Raw genomic sequence first — 27,253 nt, 5'->3', positions numbered from 1 at the left:
CTATTCTTCCTGGAGCTGATGTTCCTCAGGGATGACCGGTGGGAGCTTCATGGGACTCCTCCAGGGCCAGGGAACGCAGAGAAGCTGGAAGCTGGCTGGGCTCCTCCCTGGAGAAGGTTCTCCCTGGCAGAAGGTGGTGGCACAGGATTAAGAATCAAAAGAACTGGGCTCTTCTGGGCAAGCCTGGAGAAGAAGCTTCTTAAAGAAGGTCGTCTTTCAGTCCCTGAAGGTCTCTTATTTTGTTGAGGAGAGAACGAGACCCAGCATGTGGAAGTCCTAGAGAGGCAGATTGTGTCTCAGTTTAAGAACTTCGCACTCATTAGAGCTGTCCAACAGTGTAGCAGGCTCTCCTGGGAGTCTGGAAGCTCCCCTACAACAGCTCACATTTATAGAGGGTTGTAAGGTTTGCAAAGTGCCCAACATATATTTTCTCATTGGAGCCTGCTAACAGATATGGGAGGTAAACACTCTGCAGACATCATTATCTCCATTTATAGACCAGACAATCAGCATTTATTGAGTGTCTACTACAGGTTAGGCAGAGGCACTTGGTGGGAAATGAAACAGTCTTGTTCCTCAAGAAGCTTATCTCTTTTAGAGGGAGATGCCATTTATACGTGTAAACAGGTGCAATATAGATGCAAAGTAAATGCTGATAACTTGGTGGCAGAGACATTAGCATCTGGGAAATCAGGAAAATCAGGAAAGACTTCATGGAAGAGGAGATGAAAGCTGAATTTTGAAGTAAAATAGGAAGTTGATGGGGTGGGTTGTACAAAGATACAGAGGACAGAGATGGAGGTTCGTGTCCATGGCAGGGGCTAAGGTGTAAGAAAGATTGAAAAGGAAGAGGTGAGGAGATAGGCAATGAAGGTCTAAACTAAGGATTTTATATTTAATACTGGAGGTGATAGGGACTCGTTGGAGTTTATTGAGTGAGGGGATGATCAAGTCAGATCTCTGCTTTCAGAACATCATTTTAGCAGGTGTTTGGAAGATGGATTGGAGTGGGGAGACATTTGGGGGCAGGAAATGCCATAAAGGAATTCTTGCGTTGGGAGAGAGGTTAAATAAAATGATATATAAACTATTTGGAAAAATAGGCAAGGAAAGAGTCCCGCCAAATTCTTTCTGCAACACAAATATGGTTGATACCTAAACCAGGAAGAGCCAAAACAGAGAAAGGAAATTATAGACAATGAATGTTGTTTAAACAAAAAAAAAAAAAAGGTTTTTTATGTGAAAATTTTTTTACTATGACAAAGACATCATACAGTTTTTATGATCTTGATCTTTCTCTTCTGGCCTTTGTACAAGGCCAGAAGAGAAACATTTGTACCTTTTTCAACCTTGAAGTGGATTCCAGAAATATTACCAGCACACGACCTTTTTGACCAAATCTAGCAACCAAATCCCTCAATAAAATTCAAGCAGCCATCACTGGGAACAAAGGCACACACTTCCCACACACTTTCTGATGGCAGAATTGGGCTGCTTGGCTTCCACACCAGCTTCATGTGAGACAATCCTTTTTTCATGGGATGACCCTCCGAATGGGTTGGTCTTCAAGGCAGTGCCCAAATGAGCCTTCTTGTATTGTTTGTTATGCCAGTTCTGGTCTCTGCTGTGGCTGTGGAGCTTTCTAACTGTAGGAAGACCACAGAATTTACCCAGTGCCGCTATCTGGCTGAAAGAAAGGAGAAGACAATGCAAAATTTTTAAATAAAATAGTAGCAAGGGGATTATAACTTATAGTAGGATAATGTGCTATGACCAAGTGGAATTTATGTCAGGAATTCAGGACTGATTCAATATAAGAAAAACTATTGATATAATTGACTTTATCAATAGCAAAACTAATAAATCATATAATAATCTCAATAGATGCAGCACCCATTCCTATAAAAACACTAGAGAGCATAGGAATAAATGGAGTTTTCCTTAAAATGATAAAGCAGTATCTATCTAAAATCATTAGCAAGCATTATTTGTAATGGGGAGAAACTAGAAGCATTCTTACTAAGATCAGGGATGAAACAAGGATGCCTATTATCACAGGCATATATCAAAGAAGTAAATAGGATGGTATACTTAAAGGGTCCTAGAAAATCAACAAAAAGACTACTTGAAGCAATTAACAACTTTAGCAAAGTTGCAGTATATAAAATAAATCTCAAAAACCATCAGCATTTCTATATGTTACCAACAAAACCCAGCAGCAAAAGATAGAACGAGAAATTCCATTTCAAATAACTGAAGACAAAATAAAATATTTGGCTATCTACCTATCAAGACAAACCTAGGAACTCTATGAACACAGTTGCAAAACACTTTGCACAGAAATGAAGTCAGATCTAAACAATTGGAAAACTCTCAATTGCTCATGGATAGGTTGAGTTAGTATAGTAAAAATTAGTCTACTATTCAATGCCTTACCAATCAAACTGCCAAAAATTTATTTTATAGAGCTAGAAAAAAGATAATAAAATTATCTGGAAAAAAGAAAAGACCAAGAATATCAAGGGAATTAATGGAAAAAAATGCAAAGGACAATGGCCTAGCAGTACTAGTTTTAAAACTCTATTATAAAGCAACAGTCATGAAGAATATGTGACACTGTCTAAGAAATAAAGTGGTGGATCAGTGAAATAGGTTAGATCCACATGACATACTACAGAAATCTATTATTTGATAAACCCCAAGACTCCAGCTTCTGGGATAAGAACTCACTATTTGACAAAAATTTCTGGGAACATTGGAAAATAATATGTCAGAAACTCGCCACCTCACACCCCATACCAAAATAAGGTCAAAATGGGTACATGATTTAGACATAAAGGATGATACCATAAGCGAATTAGGATAACAAGAGCAAGGGATGGTCTATTTATCAGCTCTTTGTGAAGAATTTATGACCAAAGAAGAACTAGAGAACATTATAAAATGCAAAATGGATAATTTTGATTACATTAAATTAAAAAGATTTTGTACACAAAAAACCAACACAGCCAAGATTAAAAGGGAAGCAGAAAGTTGGGGAATTTTTTTTTTACAGCCAGTGATTCTCATAAAGGCCCATTTCTAAAATATACAGAGAACTGAATCAAATTTATAGGAGTACAAGTCATTCCCCAATTGATAAATGGTCAAAGGATATGAACAATTTTCAGATGAAGAAATTAAAGTCATATTTTAGTCATATGAAAAAAAATGCTCTAAATCATCATTGATTAGAGACACACAAATTAAAACAACTCTGAGATACTACTACCCCACCACCTCTCAGATTGGTTAAGATGACAGGAAAAGATAATGATAAATATTGGAGGGTATGTGGGAAAACTGAGACCCTAATGGAGTTATGAACTGATCCAACCATTCTGGAGAGCAATTTGGAACTATGCCCAAAGAGCTATAAAACTGTGCATGCCCTTTGATCCACTTTTGATCAAGGATTTCTGTATCCCAGAGAAATCATTAAAACAGGGAAAAAGACCCACATATGCAAAAACGCTCTTTTGGTGTGACAAAAAATTGGAATGGCTATCATTGGGGAATGGCTAAATAAGTCATGGTATATGAAAGTAATGTAATCTTTTTGTTCTATAAGAAATGATGAACAGGCTGGTTTTAGAAAGTCTTGGAAAGAGTTATATAAACTGATGCTGAATGAAACAAGCAGAACCAGGAAATATGTTTGTCAGACTTAGTTCTTCTCAGCAATTCAGTGATCCAAGGCAATCCCAAAAACATTGGATAGAAAACGCCATTTTCAACAGAGAGAGAACTATGGAGACAGATCAAACACATGCCATTTTCACTTCTTTTTTTCTTCCTCTTGTGGTTCTTCCCTTTTGTTCTGATTTTTTTTCTCCCTACATGATTCATATGGAAATATGTAAAAAATGAATGTATGTGTATGATAACAACAACAACAAAATCTATCTACAGAGTTTTTAGCTCTGAGATTCCAAGATTCTATGGAGATTTGGTACCTAAGCTCTTTTTGCAAGGGGAAGGGACAAGTGCACCAAATACATATATGTCTTTCCACTGGCACTGGAAGGGAGAGAGGAGACTGCTGAAAGAAAATAGAAAGAAAACTCATTTTGGATTAGAGGTAGGTAAGTGAGTGAGAAAGTAAAGATAACCAGATCCAGCTTGGGGAAGTAGTAAAAAAAAAGCACCTGAAATGGGTACAGATTGGTCTTGGGGTGATAGACCAAGGATGGATGCCCTAGAACTCTCCAAATGAAACCTGTCTCCTGAATTACGCAGCTGGACTCTGTGTCTCCACTGTGCTCTTTTGATGCTGTCCCAGATAGTCTGACCATGGGTGCCTAGATGTGACTGATGAGGACAGGGATGGGAGAAAGGGGACCTATTCTCAATTCCCTTAACCCCTAGCCCTCTGGGTTGATTAGCAAAGTGTCAAAATCTAGGCTTTTTATTACTGTCTTTTTTTTTCAGATACAATTAACCCAGCCCTAGGTCTAGGGAACATAGTCAGAGGCTGAGAGTTAGTATGAAGAAGGAGAGGGTTTAGGTCCCAATTCTAACCTGGGTGACAAACTGACCTCTGGCCATTTCTCCTCCTAGTAACAAGTGATCTAAAGAGTAAGCTGTAGTCATTACCATCTAGCCCTATGCATTATAGGATTATGGATCTAAATATAATGTATTTATATATGCATACCATCATATCATATTATATATAAATTGTATCTATGTTGTATAATATATTCATATATAAACATACACATATATGCAAACATACATATAAACATAAATAATTTGAAAATACACAGTGCACAAATATATGTATACAATACAAATACAAATGTAAACATATACACACAAGAAAATATGTGCATAATACATAGATATAATTATACAATGCAAACATGTGTGTAAATATATCTACATATGCAAGTTCATGATACACACAAATATATATATATATATACACACACATAGGTAAACATAAGGACATGCATATATGCAGATATAAGTATATATACATGTGGGTACACATATATACACACACATATATATATGTGTACATATGTAATAGCTAGGACTTTGAAGCCATCTAATCCTTGCTCAGAATCATGCTGCTAGTAATTGTCTGAGGCAATCATGTAATCCATTCTTCTTGATTTCCAAGTCCAGAGCTCTAGTCATCACACATAAATTATTATAAATTATTATTTGCTTATGTCCATATGCCCATACACCTATATGCCTATAGCTTGTCATTTTTTGCTTCTCATTAGTAGGAGGACTGCAGAGATTTTAATCTTTGTCAAAGGGACTAGGTTGGAGTGAGGAATTAATTCATGAGAATTGCACATATTTAATATATATTGGATTACTTGCTATTTAGGGAAGTGGGGAGGAGGAAAGGAGGGAGAAAAAAATTGGAACATAAGGTTTTGCAAGGGTGAATGCTGAAAACTATCTTTGCACATATTTTGAAAATAAAGTTTTTATTTTAAAAAATAAAAGCTGCAAAAAATAATTAAAATTAAAATAATAAAAAAGGAATTAATTTGTGGAGTCATAGAATATTAGACTTGGAAAGGATATTAAACATGAAGTGTCCAGACTAGAAGGGACCTTCAATGCAATGTTAGATCTAGGAGGAACATGAGAACACAGATTGTCAGAGCTGAAAAGGAACAAGGCTTCCTAGATCTGTGAAGGACCATCTAGCCTAATTCCTTCATTTCCAGATGAAAAAATTGGTCTAGAGAAGGCTGTTGTCCAAAGAGATAATCAGTGATCAAATCAGGAGCAGAGCCCAAGTCTCTTGTCCTTCCTCTTCATACTATTTCCTTGACATCATATGTCTTCCTGCCCTGACCTTAGTGGATAGTCATTGAGATAGCTAGTCAATCTGACAGACCAATTTCTTATACAGAAACTTGTTGATCCAGCGGGCTTACTACCAAGTTGGTTTCCTTGGGATTGGATCCCAGGGAAGCATCCAGGCTTCAGCCTGAGTTGTGGCCCATGTTTGGGAGCCCAGAGATACACAGGCCAATCAATCTCCAAGAGAATCCATCAATTGTCAATGAAACAAATCATAATCACCATGCTTATTATTAACAAGTTCACAATGTAGAATGTCAGAGCTGGAAGGAGACCTTCCAAGTCATTCCAGTCCAATTTCTTCATTTTTTAAGTGATAAAATCTGGGCTCAATGAGTTCTCAATGACTCTCACTCAATGTCACCCAACGGGATGTTGCCAGAGTAAAAATTCCTGATAATAACACTTGTTATTAAGTATGCCTACTGAATGAAAGAGTTGACTGTATAAAGTACTTTTATGCTTTAAAATATAACCTAAATGTACATTTTCATTGTGAAATGATGAGTCGGACTTGTAGATTTGGTTTGAGACTGGGAATGGGAGGGATACAGAGCAAAGGTAGGAATTCCTCCTGAAGAGTTGCATGTGGTTGGAGGGGAAAAACAAAACAATTATGGAAATCTAAAAGACGTGCAAGAGGGGATGGGGCTAGAACTGGAAGGGGAGCGGGTCAGAGAAGGGCAAAAAAGAACGACTCCTCCTGATCCATGGCCAGATAGCAACATTTCCTCCAGCAGGGAGTGATTAAGGTGATTAGGATGACTCCCATCACAGATAGGTATACCCATTTATTCCCAGGTAGTAGAGTCTGGGCCTTGGTGAAGAAGGGAAAGTGGGACAATTAGCCCAAATATAGGAATGTGATTTAAGAGACAAAAATAAATCTTCTCTTCCTTTTCATCATTCCTGAAATTCCACCATTGGGGATTGATTCAGTCTTGACTATTTCAGCCTTCATTTATTGATCAATCAACCACAAGCATTTATTAAATACTTACTGTTTGCCAAAACCAATGCTTGCTAAGTGTTTGGGGACACAAAGAAAGGTAACTAACAAAAACCCCAAAGTGCTTTCCTTCAAGGATCATACATTCTTTTAGTTGAGATAATATGTGACTAGGGACATGTGTGACGATGTTGTTGTTTGTCCGTCCTTCTCTAAGGGGACCATGACCTCAGGGAGGTGATGCCATGACAGACAAGTGAGATGGATGTAAATGAGGGAGGGCTGGGCAAGGTCACCTGTCTCACTTCCCCCTCCAGAGCTATCTGGGTCCAGGAAGACTGGAGATAGCCCTGGATGCAGTGGGAGGTCCGGACCTTTTGAAGCTAAGATCTTTAACAGGTCTTAGTGTGACTAGGTAAGAAATGGGGCAGACAATGGTCCCTTTTATCTAGTCAAAAACCAAAAACAAACAATCTGGGAGGGGAAGACCTTCCGTTTTCTGGCCAAAACAGAAACAATTGCTATTTATATTCACTCTGAGCCAATCTAAGCCCAAACAATGACCCAGTGGGGCTTGGCCTGGGACCTATTGACCAAGAGGTCAGTCAATGAGATGCCGGAGTGATTGGGGTTTAAGGCATGGTCCTTAAGAAAGAAATCCAGAAATATCTAGATATCTTGTGAGGTCTTCAGAGAAGAGTCCTGAAGGAAGACAGGTGCAAGAGAACTGAGCTTTCCAGACATGAGAGAAAGGGAATCTAACAACATGGAGGTGGGAGCAGGAGCCTTCAGTGTGGAGAACTGCCAGGAGGCCAGCTGGATCATAGGGTCAGAACCAGGAGAAACCGTGGAAAGCATCATGTCCTCTGCCCTCACTTTACAGACAACTTCTAGTATCGCCTGTATTTCAGGGTTAATCACCCCTAACCATCTGCCTCTGTTTTGGGTTGTTCAAGAAGCCTTTCTAGTTTCCATCTAATGCAACTTGTTCTTCTGCACTCTAGAGAACTTGAGATACTTTGGGGTAGACGATTGGGAGTTGATGTAAGAGAAAGGGTGGGCCATAGTCCTGAGATAGAAGGAGGCCACTTGGTATAATAGAAAGCGTAATGGACTTCTAGCTTCAAGAATTGGGGTTCACATTTTAGTTCAGATATTTACTATTTGTGTGACCCCAGGAAAATCACTTAGCTTTTTTAACTGTCATTTTCCTTATCTGCAAAAAAAGGGGATAATAGCATTTAAATGATCTACATCACTGGGGAAAATTCTTGTAATCTTAATGTCCTATAGAATTGTAATGGCAAGAATGACAATGATGATGATAATTACAAGGATGATGATAATGATGATTTTTTTCTCTTTCAACAGTATTTTATTTTTCCAATTACATGTAAAGATAATTTTCTTTTTTTTTTTTTTTTTTTTATTTAATAGCCTTTTATTTACAGGATATATACATGGGTAACTTTACAGCATTAACAATTGCCAAACCTCTTGTTCCAATTTTTCACCTCTTACCCCCCCACCCCCTCCCCTAGATGGCAGGATGACCAGTAGATGTTAAATATATTAAAATATAAATTAGATACACAATAAGTATACATGACCAAAACGTTATTTTGCTGTACAAAAAGAATCAGACTCTGAAATATTGTACAATTAGCTTGTGAAGGAAATCAAAAATGCAGGTGTGCATAAATATAGGGATTGGGAATTCAATGTAATGGTTTTTAGTCATCTCCCAGAGTTCTTTTTCTGGGCATAGCTAGTTCAGTTCATTACTGCTCCATTAGAAATGATTTGGTTGATCTCGTTGCTGAGGATGGCCTGGTCCATCAGAACTGGTCATCATCTAGTATTGTTGTTGAAGTATATAATGATCTCCTGGTCCTGCTCATTTCACTCAGCATCAGTTCGTGTAAGTCTCTCCAGGCCTTTCTGAAATCATCCTGTTGGTCATTTCTTACAGAACAGTAATATTCCATAATTTTCATATACCACAATTTATTCAGCCATTCTCCAACTGATGGACATCCATTCAGTTTCCAGTTTCTAGCCACTACAAAAAGGGCTGCCACAAACATTCGTGCACATACAGGTCCCTTTCCCTTCTTTATAATCTCTTTGGGATATAATCCCAGTAGTAACACTGCTGGATCAAAGGGTATGCACAGTTTGATAACTTTTTGAGCATAGTTCCAAACTACTCTCCAAAATGGATGGATTCGTTCACAACTCCACCAAGAATGAATCAATGTCCCAGTTTTCCCACATCCTCTCCAACAATCATCATTATTTTTTCCTGTCATCTTAGCCAATCTGACAGGTGTGTAGTGGTATCTTAGAGTTGTCTTAATTTGCATTTCTCTGATTAATAATGACTTGGAGCATCTTTTCATATGATAAAGATAATTTTCAACATTCATTTTTGTAAGGTTTTGAATTCCAATTTTTTTCTTCCTTTTCCCCTTACTATACCCTCTCTCCAAGACAGTTAACAATCTGATATAGGTTATACATGTACAATCATTTTAAACATATTTCCATATTTGTCATGTTGCTAAGGAAAAATCAGAACAAAAGAGGATAAAATCATAAGAAAGAAAAAAACAAACAACAACAAAAGAATAGTTTGCTTTGATCTGCATTTAGTCTCCGTAGTTCTCCTTATAGATGTGGATGGCATTTTCCATCCCAAGTCTGTTGGGATCATCCTCATTGCTAAGATGAACTGAGTCTATCATGTTGTCAAACACAATATTCTTTTGGTTCTGTTCATTTCACTCAGCATCAGTTCATGTAAGTCTTTCTAGGCTTTTCTGAAACCAGCTGTTCATCATTTCTTATAGAACAATAATATTCCATTATATACTTATACCATAACTTATTCAGCCATTCTCCAACTGATGAGCATTTACTCATTTTCCTTGTCACCACAAAAAGAGCTGCTACAAACATATGTGTATATGTGGCTCCTTTTTCTTTTTTTAATGATTTCTTTGGAATAAAGACCCAATAATGGCACTGCTAGATCAAAGGGTGTGCACAGTTTTATAGTTCTTTGGGTATAACTCCAAATTGTTCTCCAGAATGACTGGAGATGATATTTTTGCTTATTAAAAGATGTCTTTTCCATTGGGGAAGGAGGTCAATGTGTGATTTTTTTTTTCAACTGTCCAGACTTGGTGCTTGACCCATCTTGAATCTCAGAATCCAAATCATGTCAGAATTGGAAGAGGCTTAAGGATCACTTAGCCCAATCTTCTACTCCATTCAGGAATCCCTTTATAGAAAACCCGAAAAAATTTCCAGAGATTGTGGCTGATCCATTCCACTATCGGGCAGCTCTCTTGTTTAGGAAATTTTTGCAAATATTTCATGGAAATCTGCCTTCCTATATCTTTCAAGTATTCATCTCACTTTATCTATTTAGAACAACCCTAATTGTTTTTTTCATGTGATAACTTTAAATATTCAAAGATATATAACTTATCAAGTGGGATGGTGTGATTGCCAGGGGTCAAGAAGAACCAAATTCAAATGTTTCTTTAGATTCTATCCCATATCCATCAGATTAGAAAAACTGACCAAAAAAAAAAAAAAAAAAGGAAAATGACATATGCTGGAAGGGCTGTGAAAATAGGTACACTAATCCATTATTATTATTATTATTATTATTGTTTTGGTGAGGCAATTGGGATTAAGTGAGTTGCCTAAAGTTGCACAGCTAGTAAGTGTTCAGTGTTTGAGGAGGGATTTGAACTCAGACCCTGTGCTTTATCCACTGTACCATCTAGTTGCTCCATTAATACACTGTTGATGTAGTTTTGAATTTGTCCAGCCATTCTGGAAACCAATTTAGAACTATACTTCCTCCTATTCTCCCTTTTTAAATTGGGTATACCCTTTGACCCAGTTATAGTGTTACTAGGTCTACATCCCAAAGAAATCAAAGGAAGGGAAATGACTTATATCTACAAAAATATCTATAGCAGCTCTTTTTGCAGGGGCAAAGAATTGGTAGCTGAAGGGATACCCATCAGTTGGGAAATAATTGAACAAGTTACAGTTTATGAATGTAATATATTATACAGTAAGAAATGATGAAGGGAAACATGGGAAGACTTGAATGAACTGATGCAAAGTGAAGTGAACAGAACCAGAAGAATTTATATGTTAACAATAATCTTGTTAACAATCTGGTCAACATAAAGAATAACCACACTTCCAGGGGACTAATGAATTTTAAAACATACTACTCACTTTCTGATTGAGAGGCAATGGATTCAGAATGCATATTGAGATATATTTTTATACATACATACATACACACATGTATATATTATATACATATAATAACATTTTATATTGTATACATGTATACGTATATATATACACAAGTACAATGTATTTTTATACATACATTTTATACATAACTATTTGTTTTGCTTGCTTATATGTCTGTAAAAAGGGTTTTGTTCTTTCTCGAGATGGGGAGGTAAAAGGGAGAGAAAAGAGATTTTTGTTTATTGAAAAAAATTTAACTAAAAATATAGTTTCTCAGACTCTTAAAAGCTGTGTGATCTCCAAGAAGTCACTTTTTTTGTGTGTATAAGTTTTCCTCATCTGTAAAATGGGGATAATAAAAGCCGCTACTTTATAGGATTGTTGTGAATACCAAATGAGGTAACATGTAAAGTGCTTTGCAACATTAAAAAATTATAGAAATTCTAGCCATTATTGTTAGTATGTCCCCCCAACTTTTGCTCTCTAGACAGAATATTCTTGATTTAGCAATCTAGAAATACTATCCAAAAAAGAAATGAGATCAGTGGGGCATAACTTCTTCTTAGAGAATCCATGCTGACTCTAGTTATCACTTTTTTCTTTTCTAAGGACTCATAAACATCTCAGGATTTTGCTAATAATCAACATCAAGTTTACCTGTCTAACATTCAGCCTGAATGGTTGAAAGCAAGATTGTTTACAATCTTATGGCCCCTAGTAAAGCATTTAACAAATGCTTGTTGACTAACAAATTGTTCATCACGATTTCACAAAGACGGTGGTTCCAAAATCTCATCTTCAAGCTCCTTTGGCATCTTGGGTTATAATTTATCAATCTCTTTCCCAAGTACTTGGCCCTGTTTAATACATCTTTGTCTTATCTTACTGTCACCTCCTCTAAACGTTATTGCATAGTTAGAAATACCTGAAGGGACAATTTCAGGAAGATTTACATAAACTGATACAAGATGAAGTGAGCAGAACTCAGAAAACACTTTATACTATACTAATAATATTATGAAGAAAGACAACTTTGAAAGGCTTAAAGAAAGAATTTCAATGCAATGACCAATTCCCATTCCAGGAGACTGAGATGAAGCATTCCTGACATGGAGGTGAAAAACTCCAAGAACAGAAGTCCAAATCTTATTTCCTTTTCCCTGTAGGAAGGAGGGAAATAAGGATCTATTAAATGCCTATTATGCACCATTTATCATATTTAGTCTTCACAATAATGTTGGAAGGTGGGTGCTATAGAAAATCTCCATTTATAAGTGAGGAAACCGAGAGACAGGCAGGCAAAGATTGAGTGACTTGTCCAGGGTCACTGGACAGTAATTGTTTAAGAAAGGATTTGATTTCCAAAGCCAGCATTCTATCTGAGTTTTTTAACTGCCAAATATATCTTTTGACATGCCCAATGTGGGGATTTGTTTTGCTTGACTACTCTTCTTTGATATAGGAGTTTCATTTTTCTCTCAGTTATGGGAAGGGGTTGAGCAGTGAGGAAGCTTAGTGATGGAGTTACTAAAACAGGAAAAAAAATTAACTAAAGAAGATCATTGAAACATTAAAAATATGCAAAGAAGTGAACAGAAAAAGGCTAATAAGAAACACAAACAAATAGGACAGCTTTGAAAATAACGCTGAATTTATTATAATACTTAAGAAAAGCAAGCTGTTCATAACATGGGTACTCAGCTTTATGTATAGTCCTCTTGTTCTGTGTTATTCTTTTTATGAAAACACTCATCTTATTTGATGTTGGTTAAGTTGAAAATTTTTTTAAAAATTAAAGATTAATAAAAACCTAATTTTTTTTATCTTGTCCTGTCATTCTGTCTTAAACATTATTCTTTCCACTCTGAAGATCATTTTCCTTGATGGAAATAAAGGAGGAGATGAGTAATTTTGTCTTTGTTCTATGGTTTCCAGAATATAAAATTTTCCATGACAATTGAGAAGTTCCTTGTCCCCCTTCTGTGTCTTGGGTCAGCGTCGATAAATTGGTTCTTCCATCAGGTAAATTTTCCTCTTACCTTCTTAGATATTGTAATGTTTCTTGAGGGCTTATATGTAATATGTAAATAAAATATGCTGCAAACCTTAAAATCCTTTATAAATGTTCAATATTATATTATTTTTATCCCTAGAAAATGCCTGGCATATAACAGATACTTAATAAATGCTGGCTGATTGATTTATCAATGAAACTCTTGTCTCTCTTGATTTAGCTACTGGATACCTGGTCTACCTAGTGATTCTATCTAGTTGTGCTATATTTGTCCTTAGAAGTTGAATGTGTTCAGTGCTGACATAAAGGCTTTTATTCTTTAGTTTCAAAACTTTTATTACCTCTTATACTTTATGATCCTTCACCAATCTTTAGCTTTTTTTTTTTTTTTTTTTTTTAACAGGAAATCAGTTCTTGGCCCATTTGTAGCAATATAGTGACTGACAGCTTTGTTAACCCAAATGTGGTGATGAAAATAATAATAACTCATTGGTCTTCCTCATAAAAAGCCAGAAAGTAGGAAGCTCAGGTAGTACCATAAGTAGGAATCTTGGTGTCCAAGGTACATTGTATAAGCTTGAAATGGAGGTGTATGACTCCATTTGGAGATACTGCAGTGGTTTGCCATTTCTTCTTCTAGCCCATTTTACATATGAAGAAACTGAGGTAAACAGGGTTAAGTGACTTGCCCTGACTCTAGGTTCACCACTCTATCCTCAACAGCTGATTGTCTACTTGGTGAATTAAGCTCAGCTTTTTGTTTCTCAGATGCCAAGTTGGAGTTTCAAGTGTTACCTATGCCCTTTAAATTTAGTGCCTTCTGAGTCTGATGTCATGGAATGAACCCCTGCTCATCTTGTCCTAGTTACAACTTTGAGTATATTATTATCCCCATTTTACAGAGAGGGAAACTGAGGCTCAGAAAGGTCAAGAGGTCTATCTATAGTTCCATAGTTGGCAAATGTCAGAGCTGGAATTCAAACCTGGCTCTCTTGTCTCCCTTTACTCCACTAAGCAGCCTGTCTTACCTGTCCTTTTTCTCTGATTGATGACTCACATTTTCAGGGAATCAGCCATGCAAAACTTGACCTTACAGTTTTACAAGCTTCCAATGCTTTGAAATAAAGTAATAAGACATTCAATTTCCATCCATAATAAGAAAAGGCTACTTTCATTACAGGCTGCCCTTATCTACTTGGTATGGAGGATGGGGAGAAAGACCCGGATTCTAATCCCATCTCTGTCACTCAGCGGCTATGTGGTCTTGGAGAAAACACTTCCCTTTTCTGCACCTCAGTTTCCCTTCCTCTGCACAATGGAGAGAGTGGACAGAGTGGGCTCTGAGGTTTTCTCCCTTTCTGAGGGTCTCTCTCTTTTACAGGTCGGTCATTCAATGGCAGACCCCCACCAAGGCTGATGGCAGCTGATGTTGACATCAGGCAATTTTCCTTTCAGGAGAACCTTAGGGTAAGAAAGCAAGCTGAGGTTTTTCCTTGTCTGAGCAGAGTGGGGACCTCTCTGCCGATGAGATTTGGAGAGGTAAGGGCCCCAGTGACCCAGTGACCACCTGGGGAACGGGATCACCTGGGAGAGTCCAGGTTGAAGTTAGGGATGAGGCAGACTTGTAGAGATGCCACGTCAAACTTTTCTGTTGATTCGGGGACCATGGAGCTAGAAGGGATCTTAATCCAATGAAGAAACGAGGTCCAAAATAGGGTGTCACTGTGGAGAGTAGACCATCTTGTAAGATACTGAGTTCCCCATCGGTGCAAAGTATCTAAGCTGAGGCTGGATGACCACCTGGGCAGCTAAGTGAAATAGTGGACAGAGCAACAGACCTGGAGACAGGAAGGTCTAGCCTCTGTCTGCCTCAGTTTCCCTCTCTGTAAAATGGAGACAACAACAGCATCTACCCCCAGGATTGTTGTGAGGATTAAATTGGGAAGCATGGGGAGTTTGTCATGGAAGAATACAGAGTTACTGGATGAAGGGCTGAGGAGGGGGAGAAAAGAAGCCAGGAGCCAGGTGGGGCTGAGAGAAAGAAGGTATTGTGCTCCTGGGTGAGGGTGAGAGGGTATGTGAGGAGGTGTGAGTGTCTGGCGATCTGCGTTGCATTTATGTGCGTGTGTATATGTGAGCATGTATGTTTACACGGGCGTGATAAATGTGGGAGGCTCTCTCAGTACCTGTGCTATATCAGGGTGTCCGTGTCAGGGCTGACCCTTGTCCCTCAGGCCGCCCAATCTCTGCCAGCCCGGGCTCCTTGGAGGAGAAGGCCAGCAGGTTGTCTTTCAGCAGGGCCAAAATGAAGCCTCCGAGCACTGGAGCAAGGAGACCGAGCAGGGCGGCTCAGCCTCAGCCACCTGTGCTCCAGGTGAGGGTGGGTGGGAGGGGAGCAATGACAGCACAGGGATATGGGCCAAGGGTATCAAAGCCTGAGAGGTGGAAGGGCCCAGGTTGGCCAGTGGCCCTCGGTGCACAGAATCCCAGAATCTGAGACAGAAAGAGCTTAGAAATCCTGTATTTCACCCTCCCGTTCCATGAAGGAGCTTTTCCAAGCTCCCCTGACAAGCAGTCACTCTTGGGTTCAATCATCTCGGCCATGTACAATTCTTTGTGATCCCATTTGTGTGAGTGTGTGGCAAATATACTGGAATGGCTTATCACTTCTCCAGATCACTTTTACATATGAGGAAACTGAGGCAAAAAGGGTCACATAGCTAGCAAGTCTCTGAGATCACACTTGAATTCAGGTCTTCCTAATTCCAAGCTCATCACTCTCTCTCCATTTCTCCACTTAGCTAACCAGGTGATCATTCAGCCTTTTCTTAAATACTTCCTCCTCATGGGGAGCTCAGTGTCTTACAAGGTGCTCCATTATACTTACGAGTCTTGAGAGATCAACCTTTGGCATTAATGCCTGGTTTTTTAATAGACCCTATGAATCATTTAAAAATCATGATATTGTTTTTGTTTTAATTAAAAAAGAAAGGATACCTTTCATTGTTTAAAAAATAGCTGTCTGAGGTAACTACAAGATCAAGGTTTGCCCAATCTATTCTAAATTCAATAGTATCATTGTCCATACCTCTTTAAAGCTGTATGACTCATGATAGATAGATAGATAGTTAGATAGTTCAGATCTGAATACTTAAATACTTCTTTTTATTACTTGTAAAAGTAACTGTTAAGTGCTTGTGTAAAAAATAAAAAAAATAGCTCTCATTGTTCAGAAATGTCTGCTTCCCTATAAATTGTATTCCTTAATATTGGGAGACACATGGAACAGATCTTTTCTTTCTTTCACATTCAGTTCATCTTTCAGGAATGCCTACTGTGTGCAAGGCAGGAGGAAGGTTATGAAAGTGAGTAAGAAATGACCTCAGACCAATTGAAGATTCAGGTGGGTCTGACCTAGTTATAGAAATAAGATACACATGCTGTGAAAAGCTAACAAAGCCAGATAGCATATGCTAAGTGTCAAATGAGGACACTCTCCAGTACAGAGGGATTACTGTAGGCTAGAGTGGTCAGGACAGATGTCCTAGAGAGAGCTGCTCTCAGATCTGTCCCCTCCTCTCCGTTCATATGGCTACCACCCTCATTTAGACCCTCCTCACTATTAGCCTAGACTATTGTAATAGCCTTCTGAATGGCCTCTTTTCTTCCAGCTTTTGGTCCATCTCCACAGAGTTGTTAAAATAATGTTCCTAGGTGGCTCTTTTCAGGCCAGTTCCAATGGTCTTGTGATGGAAACAGCCATCTGCATCCAGAGCGAGGACTGTGGGGAGTGAATGTGGATCACAACATAGTATTTTCACCTTTTTTTGTTGTTTGATCACATTTTATTTTCTTTCTCATGTTTTCCCCCTTTGATCTGATTTTTTTGTGCAACATAATAATTGTGGAAATATATGTATAGTAGAATTGCACATGTTTAACATATATTGGATTACTTGCCATCTAGGGGAGGGGATGAAGAGGAGGGAAAAATTTGGAATACAAGGTTTTGCAAGAGTGAATGTTGAAAATTATGCAAATGTTTTGAAAACAAAAAGTTTTAATTTAAAAAAATTAAAATTAAATAAATGTGAAAAAAAAATAGTGTTCCTAAGGAATAGATTTGACTAAGTCGTCTCTCTCCTAAAAAAAAAAAAAAAAAAAAAAGCCCTCAGTGACTCTCTATCATCTCAAAGATAAAACCCAGACTCCTCAGTTTGTCATTTAAAATCCTCCACCGTCTGGCTCCAACCTGCCTTCCCATCATCATTTCATGATTCCCCTTTTAATGCTTTATTTCCAGACAGATTGTTACTTGCTGTTCCTATAACTTGACATTTCACCCATTGCTTCTATGCTGTCTCCCATGTTTGAAATGTCCCCTTTCTTATCTCCATTTTTCAGAATTTAAATGTCTTCTAGTCTCAACTCAGACACCACCTACTCTGCGAAGATTTCCCTGAGACACTAAGCTGTTAGTGCCATCTCTGTTCCTCAAACAGCACTTTGTTTGATCTTTCCACTAATGCTTCCAGCTGGTGCTGTACAGATTGCTATTCTCTTTCCTTTCCTCCATTTCTCCTCTCCAATTGATGCAAGCCGCTTGAGGACAGGGACTATTTCCTTTTCTCTTTGTATTTGGAGGTAATCTTTGGCTTTGTTCATGAGCAGGGCAGCCCAACAAGGATTGGACTGCCTTGGAAAATGGTGGAGTTCCCTGTCCCTATAAACCAAGGCAAGACGATCACCTGTCAAGCAAAGCACCAAGTTGTATCACAACAACTCTGGGAGGTTGTGTCTATTATTACTGCCATTTGACAGATGAGTAAGCTGAGACATGGAGAGAGGACCACAAGACCCCCAGCTGGTATGTGTCCAAGAAAGTGTTTGGAGTGGGGTCTTCTAGATTCCAAATCTAGAGCTGAATCCATTACACAACCTAGCTGCCCTGGAATGGGAGGTTGGATAGCTCCAAAGCCCCTTCCTATTCTCAAAATCTGTGCTTACTTAAGGGTCTCTTCCTGAGTCCTACTTGTTCCCAGCCTTTGAGATCTCTCAGTTCAGCTCTACATGTTCACTCAGTCTAAAATCCCTCTTTTCCTCTTCCTCTCCCCAACCCCATCCTTCCCCCAACATTGATGCCTTCAACCGGAGTTCACAGCCCCTGCAGACCAGTCAGCCAAGGGCAACAGAGTCCCGGCATTATCTTGCCTGAACTGGAGCAGCATCTCCCCTCACCCCACCTTTAACTGCTCTGTCAGGGGGGCCGTGAGTTCTGGGCACAGCCCCTGTACTGCTTCAATGTGCAGCGAGAAAGGAAATTACAAATTAATCTTTATTTCCATCTCAGAAGAAAACCTTAATTCTCTGCATTGAAATGATACTCGTCATCCTGGGGAATCAATTATGGTGTTTAATTGCAGCAAGTCCTGACCAATCAGAGGAGGAGGCAGGAACAAGTGCAGCAATTCTCTCCCTCATAGAAGCATCCTCCCCCACTCCCGCCCCCCCCTTCTCATCATAATCAGGTATTCCTGTATGGAGGTGACCGTCTGCTTTTATGTCTCTGTACCTCTCACTGAACCTCGGTTTCTCTGTGTAGTGTCTAATCCCTTTGGTGCCATTTCCCATCTCCCTCCATATCAGCATGAATCTCTTTGGGTCTCTGGATCTGTACGGTCCCTGTCTCATGACTCATCTCAATCTGATTTCCCAAGTTAGTCTGCATCTCCTAGCCCCAGTGGACTGGCTGTTCAGGTGATTCATCACAAATGGCTTCCTGTCTACCCATCAGAGTGCCTTGGTGCTTCTTCTGTGAAATACAGGGCTTGGACTACTTGATCTCAAAGGTCCCTTCCAGCTAAGATCATAAAGACTGACATAATAATTCATGTCTCTCCCCTGTCCATACCTAAGCAGACCCTCTAAGTCCATCATCAGATGCCCATCAGCAATTTCCTATAAGAAAAAAACTAACATTTATATAGCACTTGCTATGTGCCAGGCTATATATACTCAGTGCTTTGCAATCATCATTTCATTTGATTCTTACAACCATCCTGGAAGGTAAGTGCTGTTATTATTCCATTTTACAGATTAGGAAACTGACTTGCCTAGGATCACGTAGCTAGTAAATGTCTGAGGCTGCATTTGAACTTAGTTCTTCATGACTCCAAGCCCACACTCTCTCTATTGGACCATCTAGCTGAATTCTCCAACTCCTACTCATGGCGTGGTTCACAACGCCCATCATGAGCTCTCTCCTAGCCATCACTAGATCCCATAAGCTGGATCCTGTCTACCCTGCTTACTATCTTGGAGCTCTTTAAACCCATCACTTGATTTCTACTTGTCACTCATAAATTTCTTTGCTCACCACAAGTGGATCTCCTTGTCTGGACAACTTCTAGGGTTCTCCTTTCCTTGGTCTCCTCCATCTTCTATGTATCCAGTCATTGTTCATGCTATGCTGTAATCATACATAATTCCCAGTCATCTTTTAAAATATATGTATTTTCCATCTAGGTGGCTCCAGGCCATGCTCTGCGGAGGTCATCTAAAGACTGAGGGCAAATACATCCTGATGGGGCTAGAAGAATCCTAGTGGGATTGGGTTTTAAATATGCAGATATTCATGCTGATTTTGCCTGAGAAGGTAATGAGAACTAGAAATGTAGACTTGTGCTCTTCAATTGGGTTGATGAGTAAGGAGAAGGGTAGTAGAGTGGGGAAGAAATCTGGAGACTTTTAAAACAGAGACAGATGGGGGAGGTGACAAAGGGGTGAGGTGCTCAGGAAAAAAGACGTTTTGTAAACAGAATAATAGTAGTTGACATTTATATAGTGCCTTAAGATTTATAAAGCATTTCACATGCATTATTTCATATAATCTTCCCAATAACCTTGTGGAGGAGATATTACATGTCTCAAATGCTATTATGATTCCAATTTTTACAAATGAGGAAACTGAGTCTCAGAGATGTAAAGTTTTTCGCCCATGGTCACAGTGCTAGAAAGTGTCAGAGGTGGGAATGAAGCCCAGTCTCTCTTCACTATAAGTATGGAGCTTGGATGGCTTTAAGGAGAGGGCTGGCACTCTGGAGTCTAGGCCACACTGGAGAATCATTTCCTCAGCAACCGGAGGAGCCACAACAAGCTGCAGCTTGGATTGGAGGCATAAGTAAAGGGAGTGAGGCTGGAGGAGATTGTTAGTCCCCAAGCCCTGGATGAACTTGGGATGCACCAGAGCTCTAATTTGTCATTGACTCCTTAATTCAGAGGGGTTTGGGAGCTCTTCAGAGGATGAGGGCTCCTTGTATAAACCCTTTGCATAAAGGAGACAGAAACGGGCATTTACTAAGCACCTATTAGGTGCCCAGCACTGTGCTAAGTACCGTACAAATATCTTATTTGATCTTCACAGACAAAAGGTCTATGGTAGATGTTATGGTTATCTCCATGTTGCACTTGGGGAAACTGAGGCAGACAGCGGCTAAGTGACTTTTCTGGGGTCACACAGTCTGAGGCTGCATTTGACCTCAGGTCTTCATGACCCCACTTGCTGCCCAGTCGAGTGAGAAATCAAACTCTTAAGAATCAAAAAGTGTCAGAAATGGTAGGGATCTTAGCCATCACCTAGTCCAGCTGTAATTATTCTATAAAGGGGGAAACTGAGGGCCTGGGAGGGGATGGAAAGTCTGGAGGTCAGTAGTTAGCCAAATAGAGAATAGAATCCAGGTTTTTTGAGTCATTCTTTTCTATTCAGATCCCTTTTTATTGTACCATTGGGACACATCCCAGAGACACATCCCAGCACAATGTGCAAGTATACCACACACACACACACACACACACACACACACACACACACCCCTTAGACAAGCTTCCCAGGATATCAGGCTTTTTCCACCTTGAAAACTTACCTGAGTAAATGCTTATTTCTAAATTGTTATTAACTTATTTGTTCAGGGATTTGGGAATTTAATTAGCCTCTTTTGAACTGCTCTTAGCATGTTTGCCTAGAGAAAACCAGCCCCTCTTCTTCTCCCTCCTCTTCCTGCTCTCCCCGGGGATTACCTTGTTCCCAGGAGAGAAAGGGTGGGTGGGCTCTGGGGGAAGGTGGAGGAGAGCTGAGAGCCTGGGGCTCAGAGAGGGGCTGGACTTTGGAGAACAGCCCCTTAGCTCCAGTTTACCTCAGCATGGACTTGCCCATTTCTTACCTCACCCCACTTCAAGCCCTACAAACCCCATCTCATTGACACAGAGAAACCATCAATTCCCTTGATCACCTTCATGACCTCAAAGGCACCCTCGTCTCTGGACCTCTGACTTTGTTCCTCCTTGCTTCCAGTCTGATGGGCCTGGAGCCAGGGGTGTTTCTAGTCTACTTTGTGGGAGGCGGTTCCTTTCCCTGTTGGAACTGGAGAAATTCAATTAAATTCAGTTAATATTTATTAAGCAACTAGTTTGATCACGGCTTGGTGCTAGGTGCTAAGAATGAGAGAAACAGAGATTTAGTATTCTAACCTTAGAGATGATCTAACCCAAGGCCCTCTCTTACAGAAGAAAAAATTGAGTTCTAGAGGGATTAAGCAATTTGCCCAAGAGACAATTAATAAATGGCAAAAGTAGGGACTTGAACTCAGGTCTCTCTGATGGCTAACCTGCTGTTCTTTTCCTTAAACCATGATACTGGCAGCAGAGGACTGATGACTGGTGCTTTAGGGGACTCCTTGAATGATGGAGGCCAGGGGCCACTTGATCCTTGCCTCATGGCCATCATGAATGGTGCCTTTCCCAAGGTGCTAAGATCACAGCTCCCAGAAATCAAGGTGTGAATCCAGGAAGCTGCTGGCTGTAGGGGATGATCTGCCACCACGGGACCACGTGGCCTTTGGCTCTGGTTCAAGCCAAAGAAGATATCCATACTCCCTCCTTGTCAGATCAGACTATTAGTAAAGGATCCCAGGCAGGAGTGCATATACTTCAACAGGGCTACAGCAATCAAACATGGGAATACTATCTAGATTGAGATGGTTACCTAAGCCAATGTAGGCTTTTATTCAGTTTCCAGAAACACAAGTCATACAGAATCATAGGCCCCTCTTTGGGGTTTTCTCAGCATCTCACATCTGCACCGAAAGAAACAATTCCCAGGAATACTGGGTACGGTAGAATGCCTCAAGAACAATTCTGAGAACCAGCAAAGTGGGCATCTGATCATAACAGCAGGCTAACTCAGGAAACAGAGCCAGAGTCTGTCAATGGCTCAATCAACCAACAATCAACAAGCACTTATTAAGTGCCTACTATGGGCTAGTCGCTGTGCTTGCTTTCCAGTCCCCTGATCATCCTTCCGAGTTTTCTTGATGACACCTTCAGAATTTAGATCCAGTAAGCTGTCCATCGTGTACATATCACAAATGCCTCAGTCATATTTCCCAGTCTCCCACAGAGGTACACACTGCAGAGAAAGTTGCCTCGCCTTTATCAATGTTCTGTCTAACAGATAATAGCATGACATATGTCACATCTGATCTAGGTAAGTTTTATCATAGAAGCTAATTATTTGCTGTATTCTTGATGAGTGAGAAAAATAGGAATTGATATGCTATTATACACCCCCTTGTCAACTGAACTACAGTCCTTCAGTTTGGTTATGGTAGAGCATTTCATGGCAGAGAACCATGGGCTATGTGTAATGATTTTGGGGATCATAAGTAATATTTATACAAATGATTTCTTGCCTTGCTCTAGAATGCCCACCTAAGGCACAGCAGTTCTTGCTTGGCCCTGGACTGCCAATCTCAGAGTCCCGTTATCATGGAGAACTTTCCCTTGGTGACCCACCTTTGTGCCCTCCACATCCTCCTGGAATCTTTTTTCTAGGGATGTGGAAATCTGGGATTCTTGACTGTGCTTCAGGAGAATAAATCATATTCTATGAGAAATCCTATGAGAAATGAGATTTTTCTAACATTATTACACCCAGAAGAAATTATTCTAAGGGACGCTACCTCATTCCAAGCTGAATTTTCATGGAGCATAAATAAGGATCCCTATCTTTGTCTCTGAATAGTTGTAAGAAAAAGCAATTATATTGGCTGGAGATGATAGTGTATTAAGAGAAGCTCCTTGGATTTCCTTGGGCTCTGCTGGCCAGGTTCTACGGACAACTCCAAAATATGGAGCCCTGACTGGGCAGCTCTATCAGAAGACAAAAACATCTTTTAAGGAGATCCCAAACACTCAGCTGTCTGCATTATCGCAACAATAACAGCAATAGCTCACAGTGATATGGAGTCTTAACAAAGTTAAACAAAACATTTTCCTAACAACAACATCCTGGGGAGGTAGGAAGTACAAGTGTCAGTATCGCTTATTTTTTTTAAGTGAAGATTAAATTCAGTATAAGAACACCCTAACTGCTCTGCTTATCTGTGTCCCCTTCAAAACTTCCTTCTGCTCTCTTCTGCATATTTGTAATTGTTCTATTAGCACTTGTTTCTTTATTTTCCTTTATTATTTTTTTTTTTTTTTGCATCTTTGTCACTATCCACCATTCCCACTCCTCCATATTCTTCCCTTTCCCTCCCACCATAAAAGTGACCTCTAGGAACAGATAAACATAATTAGGCAATGTAAGTGTCCACATGGGTTGTGCCTGAGGATGACTATCTCAGTCTGCCTCCTAGTCTGTCACCTCTTTACTGAGGAGTGGGGGATATGTTTTATCACCATTATTTTGGAGCTGTGATTAGTCATTGCATTGAGCAAAATTCTCAGACACTTCAAAGTGGTTTTACTTTATATTATTGTTCTTGATATAAATTGTTCTGCTTGTTTTATTCTGCATCAATTTGTGGTTTTTGATTAAAGCTTTTTATTTTCTTTTCCTTTTTTTAAAATAATTATAACTTTTTATTGACAGAACCCATGCCTGGGTAATTTTTTACAACATTATCCCTTGCACTCACTTCTGTTCCGACTTTTCCCCTCCCTCCGTCCACCTGCAAAAGCTTTTTATTTTCAAAACATATGCATAGATAATTTTCAACATTCATCTTTGCAAAACATTGTGTTCCAAATTTTTTTCTTTCCCTTCTTTCCATCATTTCCCCTAGACAGCAAGCCATCCAATATGTAAAACATGTCTGCATCAATTTGTACAAATTTTCTAAGAGTTCTCTGACTCCATCTCTTTCATTTGTTACCACAAAATAAGATTCATCGCATTCATAAATGATAATTTGTTCAACCATTCCCCAGTTGACAGCATTGTTATATTTTTGTACACATGGGTCATTACTATGTTTCTGACCTCTTTCAGATAACTTATCAGTATATAACTGGGAAGAGTCAAACAGTTTAGTGTCTTTTTGTATGTCCTAAATTGTTTTCCAGAGTAATTAGATCAACACAAACAAGATTAAAAGGAAAGTACAGAATAATTAGACCAAATCACAGCTTCACCAATCAAGTCCGTCTTCCCAGCAATTGTCATTTTGTCTTTTCTGCATGTAGTGGGACCTAAGAATTGTTTTATTTTACAATTTGTATTAATTTGTATTACCCTTTGTATTAATTATTTTCCAAATCACTAATACCAGGATTCTCCTAGTATTGATTTAGATTAATTTTATCTTAGAAACCAGTTGTTTGCTGTGTATTTTCAATAAATGGGAAAACAGAAATTTATATGTTATCCTATATCCCTTTATCTCAGTTTCCTCATCTATGAAATAGAGATTATTCAAATCACTAATATTAGAAGAAAGCATGGGTGATTTGGACAATAACTTTATTTCATTGATGAGGGCACTGAGACTTAGAGAAATTAATTGATTTGACTAATGATTTGACACAATAAGCATCAGTCAATTCATTAAGCACCTACTATGTACCAAGCATTGTGCTAAGTCATAAAGGTTTTCTGATTCCAAGTTCAGCGCTTAATCATATCACCTTGTACAAAGGTTCCCCTACCTCCATTCGTTCATTCATTCAACCAACAGTCGTCAAGCACCTACTATGTGCATAGGCACTGTAAAGGGGCAAGACAGTAAGCTAGCCCTTGAGAAACACACAAACTAGACAGGGAAACAAGATAACAACAAAATTTAAGTCACAACATAAGTCAATCCATGCTAAGTGCTAAGTTTGAAATAGGTGATGCTTAATTAGAAATGGGGACTCAGAGAGTGTCAAGAGGCAGGAATATATTTGAGGGGGACTGGGATAATGTCATAGACAAAAATTAAGACATTAGGAAGAGGAGGTGGTTTTAGGGGGAAAGAGGATCAATTTGAGTTTGGCTATTTAGGTTTGAGATACTTAAAAGCTAGTCCCAGTGGGGCATTTGGGGTTGACATGTACAGCAGACAAGACAGAGGAGGGGATTGTTAAGATTCCATTTGTACTCTTGGGAGTCATCTCCATAGAAGAGAAGGTCAAAACCGGGGAAGTGGATGATTGCCACAGGACAAGGTACGGATAAAAAAGAGAACTGGAATCATAGTGACTGGTGGGAGGAAAATGAAGAACTAGCAAAGGAAACCCCAAATGGCCCACTGGGACTAGCTTTTAACTATCTCAAACTTTTATGCCCTTTTCTGAAGATATCAATAGTTATCATATGTGATTCACCAACCTCCCAAAGATACTTCCAAGAAAGTGCTTTATAAGTCTTAATGTCAATGGAAATGTGAGCTGTACTTGTTATTCTCTTTTCAGCTTTCTATGACTCCAATTTTATATTTCTCACATTGTGGGAACCTAGATATGACCTTCATCTGATCTTTTGATCTTCTCCTTGGGCCCAGGGGATTCTTTACTGGAACAAGGAGGCATCTGGTTATTCTGAAATACCGAATATATTCTTGTGGTTACGAAGCATCTTGGGTAGACATGGAAAGAGGCACCAGAGGAGACACTACTTGATAAAAATCAGATTTTTACAAACCCCTTTTCTTTAATCCTGGCACTTGTTGTCCTTAGAGAGGCCCGGGAGCTTTGATTATCAAAATGGAAAGAACTCTTAAACTCCGATTTTACCTGGCTCCTTCCTTACTGACTTTCTTTGCCAGTCAATTTATCTCTAGGAGGGAAAGTCAGTTTCTCCTCCCTCCAGCTTCAGTTGTATTATCTGATTGCCAAGCACTAACTCGGAACTATTGTAGGGGAAGAAAGAGAGTGGGTGAATTTAAGATGACTTGCTCTAGTTTTTCACCCATATAAACTCTCCTTTCACGTTCCTCTGATTCTCTGAACTGCTTTCCCACCCACTTCCTTAAATCGATTGCTCACCCAGGACTCCCTCCTTTTTCCTCCTTGTCAGTTTTCTTCAGAGATTTATTTTGTTATTTTTTTCTCTCATCCCTCACATTGTTTTTTCCCCTTAGTAGTATTTTATTTTTCCAAGTATATATTGATAGTTTTCAACATTCATTTTCATAAGACTTAGTGTTTCAATTTTTTCTCCCTTTCTTTCTTACCTTCTTCCTCCCTAAGGCAGCAAGCAAACTGACATAAGGTTAAATATATGCAATCCTTTTAAACATATTTCCACATTTATCAAGTTGCACAAGAAAAATCAGATCAAAAAGAAAAAAAATGATAAAGAAAAAAACAAGCAAGCAAACAACAACACAAAAAAGGTAAAAATACTATGTGATGGTCCACAATCAGTTCTCACAGTCTTCTCTCTGGATACAGATGGGTTGGAACTGGTCTGAATCATCTCATTGTTGAAAAGAACTACATCCATCAGAACTGATCATCATATAGTCTTGTTGCTGTGTACAATAATCTCTTGGTTCCACTCACTTCCCATAACATGGGAAGTCTCTCCAGGTCTTTCTGAAATCAACCTGCTCATCTGAAAGTATAATTTTAGAGAAAGGCATCATGGCAAAGTGGTTAGGGAGCTGGAAGCTTATTGGAGCAAAAGGGACCTGGATCCACATCCTGCTGCTGACATATCCTAGCTACGGGAGTCTGGGTAAGTCATTTAACTCTTAGCTCCCTGGGAACTCTAAAACTATAAATCAGAGAAAGTTGACCTGCGTTGGTGGAGAGTTCCCTCATGAGGCAGGTCCCTATTCCTGCCTTACAGGGTTAGAAAGTGG

The 27,253-nt window shown here is 39.2% G+C and overlaps 1 pseudogene; it reads right to left on the bottom strand.

The window, feature by feature from the left end:
* On the bottom strand, positions 1 to 22,533 carry LOC111719455 (annotated as a pseudogene).
* Positions 22,534 to 27,253: the final 4,720 nt, after the last annotated feature.

Source organism: Sarcophilus harrisii, chromosome 1, assembly GCF_902635505.1.
Source record: "Sarcophilus harrisii chromosome 1, mSarHar1.11, whole genome shotgun sequence".
In the NCBI taxonomy this organism is placed as follows: Eukaryota; Metazoa; Chordata; class Mammalia; order Dasyuromorphia; family Dasyuridae; genus Sarcophilus; species Sarcophilus harrisii.
The sequence above is the reverse complement of the archived record's forward strand: the minus strand, read 5'-3'. Positions and strand labels throughout refer to the sequence as shown.